The sequence below is a fragment of the Papilio xuthus genome, unplaced genomic scaffold (assembly GCF_000836235.2).
Source record: "Papilio xuthus unplaced genomic scaffold, Pxut_1.1 DF826961.1, whole genome shotgun sequence".
In the NCBI taxonomy this organism is placed as follows: Eukaryota; Metazoa; Arthropoda; class Insecta; order Lepidoptera; family Papilionidae; genus Papilio; species Papilio xuthus.
This window is the reverse complement of record NW_013531688.1, coordinates 1,105,495-1,119,635: the sequence shown is the minus strand read 5'-3', so window position 1 is coordinate 1,119,635 and position 14,141 is coordinate 1,105,495.

Here is a 14,141-nt window from a genome sequence, read left to right as displayed (position 1 = left end):
TTTTACTTCCATATAGTAACTCTACATTACTTCTTAATCTCTATGCCATCTTTATAAACAAAAGAAAATCACTTTCATAATGTAAACAAATCACTTGTATATCAAATCATAGTGTAGAAATGCATGTCATACAGCGCGGTAGAGAGCGGCGGATGTCTGTGTTCCCACGGCGCACGCATTCTCCGCGGCGCCACGCTCGCGAATCGCGTCCGGTCAACGCTGCTTTTGGACAACAAATAATCACGCCCTAAACGTAAAGGTGTAAACAGAGACTGATTTCCATTCACCACAGCGACACTACAAAGAAATTCAAACACTTTATCGAACAAAAATGCTGCAGTATTTATAGCTATGCATTCGTGCAGCAGCTAAAGCTGTGGTAGACTCCATTGTTGTCATCATCATCAGTTCACTATATGTCCCAACCGAGGGGCTCGGAGCCTAAATTAAGGGTGACTAGGCTATAGTCAACCACGCTGGCCAAGTGCGGGTTGGTTGACTTCACACGTATCTTTGAATTTATTCTCAGATATGTGCAGGTTGCATCAAGATGTTTTCCTTCACCGTAAGAACGTCGGATAAATGTACATACGTAAATCGGAAGTCGAAAAACACATTGGTATATGGCGGGATTCGAACCCAGGACCCGCAGATTGCAAGTCAAGTGCTTGACTCCTGAGCTAACGACGCTCTTACCAAACCAAAAGACAATTAGTGTATCTAAAACGGAAAACGATGCAGCATCTTGGCAGTGAACAAAAACATTAGAGTAAGTATAAAAAAAAAAACGAAGCTTTAAAGAACATAATCGCAATTCAAATGCCCCATATACAGTCTATTGCATCTCTGTTCAGAAGCTACATAAACGACCGTTTCACTGCGGCTAATGACATAAAATCTAAAAAAAAGAAAAAAAGAAGCACAAATTACCGTATTCGTACGGTGAACAGGAAAAACATCAGTCGTGTCTAAGTCGAAGCTTCCGAATGTTTGATTCGTCACGACAATTATGTCCAACGTGGATGTCCGTTCGTGAATTATGAGCTATGTTGGTGACCAACTGTTTGTTCAAATGTTGGTCAAATTTAGTACTATCGAGTACTTTTCGGACTGATTTCTTTTTTTTTTGTTCGTACTATTATAAATTAACTAATAGTTATAGTATTAGTTAAAGTATAAGGAGTGTTACTATATATTTCTACATGTACAGATTATTTATGTTATATATAAAATTCTCGTGTCACAATTTTCGTTCCCATACTCCTCCGAAACAACTTGACCGATTCTCATGAAATTTTGTGAGCATATTGAGTAAGTCTGAGAATCGGCCAACATCTATTTTTAATCCCGCGCGGTCGGAGTCGCGGGCGACAGCTAGTAAGTATTATTTAATTTATCACACATGCAAGAAAAATGTTACATTTAATTGAATACGAACAAGCCTTTATAAACTTTACGACAAAGTAACACTTGTTCAATATTGTAACAAACATAAAATTTTATTAAACGCTTAACACCCCTCGTAATCGTTCGGGGCAATTAGCAAGCATTGTGTAGTGTCCATTTTAAACAGATGACCATTCTTGGTTGCCCAACCCTGTATAACATTAATCATTTTTATAATTGTATCATGCTGTATATGATAGGGAAGAAAATTATAAAATTAAATATAGATGGCTACTAACTTAAAGAAGAAATAAGTGAATTCAAATATAAAGATTGATTGAGTTTTCTGGAAGCTGTCAACCGTGACATCTTATGCGCGTGATTAAAAAAATAGTGGCCAATGTGTCTTACAGGCTATGGTCTACATTTACGCTAAATGGAGATACCTTGGAATAAACATCTGTCCATCCGTACAACCAAACATTCTTTTTATAATATTAGTAAGATTGTAACGTACTTTGTCAGTCCTCATTGGAGTTGGGATTACTACAAAAAAACTAACTTTTACGATAATTATCATTTAATTAATAGTAATTTTTTGCGTTTATCGTTTACATTGTTCTACGTCAATCATTGTAAAATAAACAAAAAAGGTATTCAATGATTACAAAATCCGTCTTACAGAACGACATATGCTCAACAAAAAAATAAATTGGATAATTTCGATCAAAGAGTTCCTATTCAATTTATCACTGGCCATTTGACGTGTGCAAGTTACAGAAAAAAAAAGAAAATAAATATTTGAATCTCTGTATACATTGTAAATGTAAGCTATTAAGGTTCATAATTCTATGGCAGTTGAACGGATAATTCAGTAATGAAGTCTATTGTGAGGCCAATCATTGGCTGTCACCGAAAATGCGCTTTGTTAGCAGGCCTTGACCGACAGGCACTTGTAGTTTTCTTTAATTCTAACATTGAATGCACCGTTACTTATAACCGGTATCTGGCCGTGATAATGAAATTTAGTATGTAATTTCAAATTTAGAAGCTTCTCGTATAAAGAATATGTTAGAACATGCTATTGTTAATTAATTCAAAACGATGAAGACATACCGATCGAATGTACATTAAAGTTTGTAACGACAATATTGTTAGGTTTAATAACAAAAGCTAACAAAAACGAGTCAAGAGTTTCCCTGAAAGTGACGAATTTTAATTCTTACGAAAAGTTTTCAAGTACATATATTAATTTGTACTCATCTGATGTTGTTCATGGTATAAAAACACGTAATATTATGACATGATGAATAAATACTTCCATTTTATTATATATAGCTATAGGATAAGCTATTGATACCTTTTTTCATTGTGACAACTGCGAAACGTAACTTGCGAATGTCTTAATTCTATAGGATTAAAACCAATCATTGTTGACACACCTGGAAATCATAGCACATGTGGATTACCAATGTCCCAAGGGGGGCTTAGTTAGAGAGGGGCTTAGTGGGAGGGGGTATAGACTGGCAGATAAATGGGCGGAAGCGACGAGATGCTATCCCGAGACACATCCGTCGGTTACAGATAGCGCATACATTGCCGCGGCCACCGCGCGGCGCTTGTAACAGTCTATCAAATCCAGTAGTCATTTGAATAGCACGAATGACATTTATAAGTTCATACTTGTACTACTGGACATAAATGTCAAATCAGCTGAAAGTTTTTTCAGTATGAAAAATAAACGTAAAAGTAAAAGTAATCTATCGGTAAACTGCAGTCAAGGTAGAAGAAAAGCAGTTCATTTGGTCTTTTGGTTATGTCAATGGAACTGTTTATTTGTTTAAAATCAGTTGTTAAACTTTTATCAAAGTGGATGCGCTGTGCTTCTACTCTGTGGCGTAAATTAATCTACCGAAATTGCAGTTGAGTTACATCGTAAATGAGTTTCGATCGGAGTTAATACGGGATTTTAATTTGACATATATTAATGATGTTCTGTAGTTCTTAAATAGATTTTTTTGTGACATGATATGCATAAAAATGTCGTGTATTTATCTATGCTTACGATTAGTAGCATAGTTCTATTATTTATATATAGTGAATTGGCCCGGCTCGCCCGGTGATATACCACGACCACACAGAAGACAGGCGTCAAGTGGAAGGATTTCCGTGTTTCGTCTGATTAGTGTGCGTCCCGAAGGTCTAATTTAATCCTCTTTCCCTTCCCACCCTTTTTCCTACAAGAAAAGGATGGGAAGTGGAAGTGGACTTTCCGGATGAGAGAATGCATGGAAAGGAAAGATATTTTCTTTCTGTGCATCCTCTCCTTCGTCGATTAAAGGTAGGCAACGCATATGCAATTGCGTATGTCTATGGGCAACGGTCACTTCGCTATATCAGCGATATCAGGTGGCCGCTCGCTCGTTTGCCACCTTATGATATAAAAAAAAGTAAATATTTCGTTCATTCCGAACACACTGTATCTTCTTAACATCTAACACATGTTTTACAATAGCTTGAAGGTTCAATGTAGTCGTGTAATAAAATACTTTTTTTGTTATCCTTACTGATTGCTGTTCATCGATATCATTTTTTTTCTATCAAAGCATCGGCATTTTATAAGATTTTGGGGTCAATAAATAAAGTAAAAACGGGACAAGTTGACAGTCACTTTTTATGTTGCTACGCTAAAAATAACTTTGTGGCAATGCTAATAAGATTTAAATTTAAATGTTTTATTTTCGTATTGGTACATACAAATATATGGATTGTAAATTTGTATGGTAGGCCATTAAGGGACATGGTCACGGTGTACGAAGATGCACGCCGCTTTGTCGAGTAAGTGTTTGAACGTTTAAGCATAACTAACTATATTGGAAGTTAAACGTATTTTATGCACGACCAAAGTAAACGTAATTTATATATTTTAATACGTGTGAAATGTACATACTCGTATATACGTAGCTGAAGGAAATAACTGTTAGACAATATTTTTAAATTATACGTCTGTGATTCGGATATTTTAAAAGAATAAATTTTAAAAAAGCAACCAGAAAATTATGACTTACAAAACTCTACATAATATTGCCTTGGATAGGAAAAGAAAGCAATACGAAAAGTCGACGTGAAAATATGTGAAAATTAGAAAGGTTTAAATCAAAAATAACTACAAGAAATGGAATCTAAAATTTAATTAATCTCAGATTATTAAAACTAGCGGTCGCCTAAGACTCCATTCGTGCATCAAAAAAAAAAATCTTAATTAGTAGCCTATGTGTTCTTTTTTTTATAACAGAAGGGGGCAAACGAGCAGCGGGAACACCGAGGTGCCAAATTTCAACGAGACCTATGCAGCCATTCTGTAAATACCTTCAAGCAAACATCCATCCAAACATTCGCATTTATAATATTAGTAAGATTGGTCATACAGATCCCATTGGATATATTCTAAAATTCTTCAAACCAACACCTGTACGGGATTGTCACACCTCACAATTTAACCATCCGTTAGTAATTCGATTAGCTATTCATTTGTGCAGGCAAATGTTAATGACCTGGGTGCTGGGAGTCTATAGATGAGCGACATATCGCTGCTCCATTTAGGAGCTGTTTCTCACGCATCGGAAGATGCGAACACAGATGGGAAATGTAAACATGGCCGCGATCGAGGTCTTTGTGTTGTTAGTGATAGTTCGTACTACTATGTGATGTTATAATTCAAATAACTTCAATGGTAAAGCATCTAAAATATGCAACTCTAACCGTGGGTTTCTGACATCAAAATCTATGTATAAAATATATAATCATCCCGATCTTTCATCGTTGACAAAACAGAGATAACGATATGTTTTAAACGAGGATTTTGGTCTCAGAATTCCGCGGTAAAATAGACGCATCAAAAGTCAGCGTTAAAGTAAGCGCGTCAAATAAAAACTAGGAGTCTTACTATAAAATATTAGACAATTTTTCAATTACATTTTAGCTTAAACATACGTCAATCATTTTATACCGTCATTTTATAGTGACGGGGGTTATCCCCCGGCGCGGATTTTTGGCCATTTTTAATCCTTCACCGGCGTTCAAAGGGTTAAAACACGTATTTAACTGAACAAAGTCAAACTATTTATATTAGCAGCAAAATGTCTGATGCTATAAAACAAAGAAGATAACTTCTGCACTTCTAATGATATGAAGTTCATCACTGCCTTTGTTCTTTTCACCTTATTCTATTCCTTATTTAAATCGCTGATGAAACAAATGACGGATTTGAATCCTCAATATTATGTTTCATTTGTCTAAGTATTGGGTTATCTTATAAAATGATTCATACAATAAGTGATGTCCCTTCGCTCCGCAGTTCCCACGCGCCGAGGTCCCTGGGGTCAGCATCAGTTAGTTCACTAGCCATGCGGACTGCGATCACGTGGCACTATGAACGATAACAATTAACGCGTATGTCGCTCGTGTGAAATCTGTTACCAGATATTACTAAGACTGTATTTAATACGTGAATTCTTGAATTATCATTGCTGATAGCTATCATTTTTATTCTTATCATTATCATTATCATTAGCTTGTCAGCTACTATAATTAAATTAATTAATTTCATTAGTGTTAGATTTTATTCTGATATCACATGATGTTTTGTTTTCCACTTCTCCTACGTCTTTAAAGAAAAAAATCTACATATTTATGTTGAAATTCTTACATTTAATAAATTATTATCGAGGGTAAAATTTATATGGATTAAATATTGTTTATTTGCAGTTACAAGTGTACGGACGCGGTTTGAATAGGGTTGCCAAGGGTACGAACTGTGTCGTTAAAAAACTAATGAGATGAACAACCCTTTAACGTCTGTGACCTGACTGCATCGATGTAAAACCCGCAAACCTCATATTTTCACTAGAAGATAAGTAAAGAGCAATAGTTAATCTGATTTCGTCAGAATAGCGAAATGACTGCAACCTATAAACGAAAAGAATGTAAAATATTGCAGGTGCATTGCCTTTGATTGTTGGAGTAAGAGGACGTACAGAAAAGAAGCATTTGTCCTCTGCAGTCAAAGATATGAGCTATGCAAATGTAGGCAGCCCTATGTCCGAAGCGATTTCTGCAAACAGGTTCCACCGACCGTACCATTGTCAGATTATTATTTTCATTCTCGATTTAACAACCGCACCGGCGCGCCGCGTGATAACACAAAACATTCAGAGTAAATACATTTCAACTTTATCTTAATTTTACATTTAATAATTGCATGTCTTGGGTGGGCTAGGAATTACTTTCATGATATAAATAGATCCCATTTATAAGGACATAAACAAGGGCGAAAAATTGATTGAGGTTCATTTGGCCACGTCAAATGGATGCCCGTGATCTCTGCCTACCCCTCAGGGTTACAAGCGTGATTTATGTGTTATAAATGACAGAAACTGGTGATAGGGATCATCTGCTATTGATTCTTATAAATTTCTTAATTCCATTTGCTGAATTAGGTCTCTACCAATTAATAATTAGGGCCTCTTATGTTAGAAGTAAGCTGAGACACTGACATTTGTAACTAAGCACATCTTGTTCAATTTTTGACTCGGTGTGCATGTTTTTTATCAGAAATCAGAAGACCGACGTTTTATCTGAATTACCTAGAGAATAAATCAAAACGAAAGACTGAGATTCTAACCCAAAGTAGGCCTCAAAGTAATCAAACTACACAATCCTTACTAATATTATAAATGCGTATGTTTAGATGGATGGATGTTTGTTTGAAGGTATTTCCAGAACGGCTGAATGGATCTCGACAAAACATGCGGACGGAATCTCGGGCGACAGCTAGTGTGTCTATAAATATAAACTTAAACTCAAGTTCAATGTCTTGATGTAAATTAATTTACAGTCAGGTTTTAGTGTTCTTTTTACCTGACCCTAGGTTTGAACCTCGGCAATCCAGTACATGAGTCATGCATACCTCGCTTCTATTTAGCTTTTTTCATACTTAGCTACGATCAGTCGGTTCACAACTTGTGTTAAATGGGATGATTTTAACGTAATGTTCTCGAGTCGTAATACTCTGGTCATGTAGAACATGAATTTCTTGAGTCATACGTTTCTTATTTAAGAGGGCTTAAATTTTTTATTTAAGTTTGATGTAACACGTTTTTATTCTACATGAATTGTTATTTTAGTAATTAATCTAATCATGCTAATTATTATTAATAATAATTTAAATCAAAAAGAAGATTACAAAATATATCTAACTACCAAAAGATAAGGGACAAAGACCCGCGACTCCATCTGAGTAGAATTAAGAAAAAAATAGTAAGTACCATATGTGTTCTTCTAGGCTATTTCTATATTTGTGGCAAATTTCATCGTGGTCCGTTCTGGAGAAACCTTCTAACAATCAGCCATCCATCCATCCGTCCATCTAAACTTTTACACTTAAAAATATTAGTAAGATAGAAACTCAAAACGAGTTCCAAAAATACGTAAAAACTCGTCCTTGAAATCTTACAAAATTACTACAAACATATGAAATAGCATTTAGACCAAAAGTGAATCGAATATTAATATTGCGGTATTGTTTGTTGCTAACACATTTCAGTCACACGCGTGGATCTCTCGGAAAAACGAAATAACTCTTAACTTCGCAAAAAGTCTAAAGCCAATGAGAAGTAACGTATCGAGTTTGAAATTCGAAAACAATAGGGCCCGGATTCAGTGGGAACGGCCGCGCCGCCTGGCGACTGTAGAGGCACATAAATGCTACGTATAAACCAACCATGAGATTTAAAACAACATGGACCCTTAAAGAATAAGAGATAAAAAAAAATTGGACTTAAATAAAATTATTGCAATGACCATAGAAATGCGGAATAATTATGCAAAAAAACAATAAAGAAATTTACATCCTAAGTAGAAAAACACCGTGAAGACATTTATAAAACAAGCTACGTCTTTTAGGTAAGTTATTGTTTCTAATTCTGAGGTTAACCCAAAAGGTAGCCCCAACACCTAATACTAAAAACTCAATCGGAGATAAACCTTTGCCTTTTACAAAAAAAAGAAAAAAAACGTTCCGGTCAAGAACGCATGGGCGTAGTTATACAGGGCTTCGGGAGCGGGTTTAATTAAAATACCTGAGCAAGCCGTAGTCAGGGTATTGGATAGTAGTCCTTAGCCCCTTTGCCTCTTTAATTGAATTAGACGACGAAGCGTGATGTGACGTCACACTGTCTAGTACCGCGTAGACATCGCGTAAAGAGAAATAATTAAAAGAGACATTGTGTTTTAAAGCGAGAAAGCTTTTGAATTGATAATTGGTCTGTCAGATAGTATTAATAAAAGTGTAAAGGATTAATTTTAAAATACAGGACTGGTTTCCAATAAAAAAGTGAAGTTCGATGATCTACCCTTAAGGTATGTGTTATGGTCTGACTGGTGTATACCAGACAAGTTACTGAGGACGCATCGACCTATAGCCCTAGGGTGAACGTGAGGTGCTAAACCTTGCGGTACAGACTGGTTTGGGTCTTTCTCATATACTGGCAATATGAGTAAGAAAAAAATATTGCAATTTGGATTTACTTTTGAGCACAAATGGATTCTAGGAAGTTAAGAGACTTAAGTAATGGGCTATAGATTTTATTCGGATAAACGCTGTTCATGCTTATTACGAAATAAATTAATACATCATCAGCTCACTATACGTCCCCACCGAGGGGCTCAGAGCCTACCCTAAGTTAAGGGTGATTAGGCCATAGTCAACCACGCTGGCCCAGTGCTGGTTGGTTGACTTCATACATATCTTTGAATTTCTTCTCAAATATGTGCAGGTTGCATCACGATGTTTTCCTTCACCGTAAGAACGTTGGATAAATGTACATATGCAAATCGAAAAACACATTGGTACATGGCGGGATTCGAACCCAGGACCTGCAGATTGCAAGTCAAGTGCTTAACCCCTAAGCCACCGACGCTCCTCTTCTCTTTAATGCAGAAAATATTTATTGTGTTAGACTTCTTGTGAACTTTAATTTAATTTGAAAAACAAATTAAAAACCAATCATGAATATTTACTTTTGCATTTTGATGCTGCTTTGGATATTCCTTTAAACCAAATTACTACTTTATTCTATATTTATTTTGTTTAGGAATTTCTTATTATAATATATTTCTATAGAGAATGCTTTCTTTTAGTTCTATTTAATTTCTTCGGAATTGCAGTTCGTTGCGAGTTCGATGAACAGTTGAGTTGCCGACCCATAGCCCACGGCAAGGTTGCTTCGTTACCCGCGCCTTGTGTTCCGATGTCTGTCTTTTTATGTTTTGCGGATTTTATTGTTTCTTATAAATTTACTAGATGTATCAGAACAGTACTCTAAGGTTTATTGGAAATTTTACCTTATCTTGCTAATATTATAAATGCGAATGTTTAGATGGATGGATGGATGTTTGTTTGAACGTATCTCCAGAACTGATGCACGGATCTCGATGAAATTTGCCATATATATAGAACGTAGTCTGGAAAAACACATAGGCTACTAATTATTTGTTTTTTAATACCGCGCGGTAGGAGTCGCGGGCGACAGCTAGTATACTAATAATAGTCAGTCAAATTGCTAGTTTAATTTGGAAACAGTATCAATGCTATGTTTTGGTAATCAAAACCTATGTCTGCATTTTTTATTATCATGAAATGTTTAATACTAGCTGTCGCTTGCGACTTCGTCCTTTTCTTTAATTAGCCCATGTGTTCTTCCAGACTTGTTCTATATGTATGCCAAATATAATAGAGATTCTTTCAGCCTTTCTGGAGATATCTTCTAACATCCATCCATCCATCTAAATATTAGCATTTATAATATTAGTAAGATTTGGTACTTAATATCTAGCAAGGAATTATTATAGCTATTCAAAGGGGGAACGCTGCCAGTATCTTCGGAACCTTGCCTAAAGGGATTCTTTTTAATAATATGTTTTAGTTATTAATATTTTTTTATATCATTAAGGTGGCAAACGAGCGGGCGGCCACCTGAAATCGCTGCAATAGCGAAGTGACCGTTGCCCATAGACATATGCAATTGCATATGCGTTGCCTACCTTTAATCGATGGAGGAGAGGATGCATAGTAAGAAAATATTTCTCATACTCTCATCCGGAAAGTCCACTTCCACTTCCCATCCTTTCCTTATAAGAAAAAGGGGGGAAGGGAAAGAGGAGTAAATAAGCCTCCGGGACTCACACTCATCAGACGAAACGCGGAATTGCTTCCACTTTAAGCCTGTCTTCTGTGTGGTCGTGGTATTTCACCATGCGAGCCGGGCCAATTCGTGCGAAGATGTTAAAGCATGCTCTACCACTGTTGAATAAACTTAATATGTAGCAAACATAAAACCATCGTACATTTTTGTTAATAATATCTTACTGTGTTCCTGGGACACAGTTCATAGCGTTATCCCATCTCGTCCAGTAATCGTCGGCCGTGTTGGATAACAAACATTGCATTGTATGGTATGCTAGACAAATTGAATGAGTGTGTCGGTGGTCGGTCGTCGGTGGAACCGGTCGAGTCAAGTGCACACGCACACTAACACACGTATAGTCCGACAAACGTATCTGACCCGGTGATATAGGCGCTGTTATCGTAGTTCTGTCAAAAAGTTTAATACCCGTATAGATAATGACACTAAATAAAACAGCTGTAGATTGACAAACTTATCCGACCCGGTGTTCATAAATTAAACTATCTTACTAATATTATAAATGCGAATGTTTAGATGGATGGCTGTTTGTTAGAAGGTATCTCCGGAACTGCTTCATGGATCTCGATTAAATTTGGCACAGATATAGAAAATAGTATAGAAGAATACATAGGCTACTTATTAAGTATTTTTTTTAACTTCACGACAATAGTGCACGGACAGAGTCGCTTGCGACAGCTAGTATTGTGATATTTTAATGTTTCCCTTTCTAAAAATAGTGTCTTATTATTGTCGATTTTCAAATATCTTGTCACTCGATGCCAAAGTAGGTTCGACATATTTCCTAATAGAACTAACCATGTTTCTTTCACCGGGTCAAATAAGTTTGTCGCAATATACGTATGTATTGTTCTGTCAAACGGAAGGTACCTAAACGCATCAAATTATCAATGCATTTTGTTTAGAGTTATAAAATGTCCCGTTGAATCTATTTGCGTGATGTAAAAGCTACCAGGAATTATTGTTTTGTTCAATAACATTTTAGATTGACCGTTGGATAAAAATTTAAAGAAAAAATAAAAAATAAAAGCAATTAAAATGTTGCGACAAAGTAACTCTTAAACTTAAAACTACGTATGTCAGGTAGAAGAATTCCCTAATTTAATTATTTACAGTTTTTGTATTGTGTAGGATAAAAAAGGTAGCTTGTGTCTACTTCACTATCTAATAAATTTAAAATCTATCAACTCCAGTAAAATATGCATTAAACTATCTTTTTTTTACTTTAAATGGTTGTGTGTTTCGACCTATATCTTTATTTGATAACACATTTCATTAAAAGATAAAACATCCAATTAGTCAGGAATCTGGATTCATTTCATTATTTATTTATTTTAATAATACAAATAAATGAAACAAGATTAGGAATGTACGTTATAAGCCAAAGTAAATGTACACAACATGATTAAACAAATGTAAAGAGGATGAAAAGAGCAGATTAAACATTTAAAAAATTATGTATACCTAAATTTAAACTGCTACAATTTTGGGGGTAAAAAAATCGTGAAAATAAAGATATGAGAACAACCAGACATTGTCACTGCAGTATTTTTGAGACAGCCTTTTTGATTTTTTTTTTTTTTACATTTAACAAATCTGGTTCATTATAACCTTGGCTTCTTAACTAGGTTTACCTGTATTAAAGGAGCCAATAAGTTCCTATAACTTCAATTGCGTATATACAATTTTTATAAGTTGAGTAATAATTTTATAATATAAAAAATATATATTAAATGTTTTTATACTTTTAAATAATAATATTTCATGCAACCACGTTCAAATACAATTGTTGGTAAACTTGTAATATAACGTGTTCAATTTAATTTTATAAATTCATATAAAAACGTACAAACTACTGCTTCAAAGATAATAAACGTATTATTGGAATGAAACAGTCCGTGTACTTAAAGTAAGCACTTATTTATGGCTTCCAAATTATAAGAATTAAGGAGTCAATCGTCTGCAGTGTACTGGCGAGGTTCACGTCGGGACCGGTTTACCCCCCTCTACCCCCTTTTCCCGGGCATTGCATCCCCCCTTCCATGGGAGCAATCTCGGCAAGCACGCTACCCTGTTTTATTTTTAGCCGACTGGTTAATACAAATTCAACGTCATCTCTACCTGTACGTTTAATACAATTGCAATAGTTATGTTGATGCGAGATATTATTTTATTATTTAACAGTAACTAGCTGTCGCCCGCGACTCCGTCCGAGTGGATATAAAAAATTTTTATTAGTGTAGCCTATGTTTTCTTTCAGACTATGTTCTATACATATGCCAAATTTAATCGAGATCCATTCAGCCGTTCTAGAGATATCTTCAAACACCCATCCATCCACATCACATTTATCTAAACATTCGCATTTATATTATTAGTAAGTTAAATAAAAAGCATCTCTTCAAGGCGTAAATTCGAAAAAAATGAATAAATAGTATCCTATGTCCGTCTCCTGGCTCTAAGCCTCACCAATTTTCAGCCATATCGGTAAAGCCGTTCTTGAGTTATAAATAGTGTAACTAACACGACTTTCTTTTATATATATAGATAATAATATAATAAGATATAGATCTAATAATTATTATTATAGAAAGTATTTGTTAATAATCTTTTATTTCAAATTCACCACTATATAAATTTTAATTATAAATTTTGTCCAGATTTCCAACGCTTTTAATGAAATTTTAATTTGAAAAAAAAAAACAGGTTCAAAATGCTTATATTGATTTGTTCTTTCATTTCTTTACTCTTAAGACATTCTAATTATTGTCTTCAATTGTGAATGGCGCCTTAGTTTACTTAGTTTTAGTTGTCTAGTCAGTTTAACTACAAAGTATTATGTCTATGGATTACGTGTCTATCAAAAAACACTGTATCCTGTGCGAAATCAAATCTTTTTAAAACATCACTTCATTCCGACAGTGGTCGTAAGATGAGCAGTGCGTTCTCTCACGGCACCGGCGATTCGTGATTCGACTGCAAACTCACCTCGATGCGCAACTGTTTAAACATATCGCGAACATATCGCAAAATTACGAATCCATCGATGCTTGAATACTAACATGTTTGGTGAATCTTCATATGTGACAGGCGATGTATATCGCATTGATTGAAACTGTAGTTTATATGTATCGCTAATTCGATGCTCAATTCGACAAGCTTTATTGTATTCAATAGCCGGTCGTGGATTCATTGCGGGAGAATAGTGAGCGAGTTAGCGAATGTGTCGACAAAACATTCGCTTTAGTGTAGGAATAACAATTTGTTATCGAATTCAACGGAAGTTAAAAAACTGGTAGCTTTGAGTCTCGGCGCTTCTTTTTGTATAATATCATTACAATTAAAATGTTACTAATATTACCCGAAGACTTCAGTCATTGATGAAAATATACGTTTAAATCAATTATGTTTGTAAGTAACTGCTTTTGATTTGCGTGGTTCAACTATTTTCTAAAATATTTTATTTTTTATTTTATTTATTTAAGCTTTGTA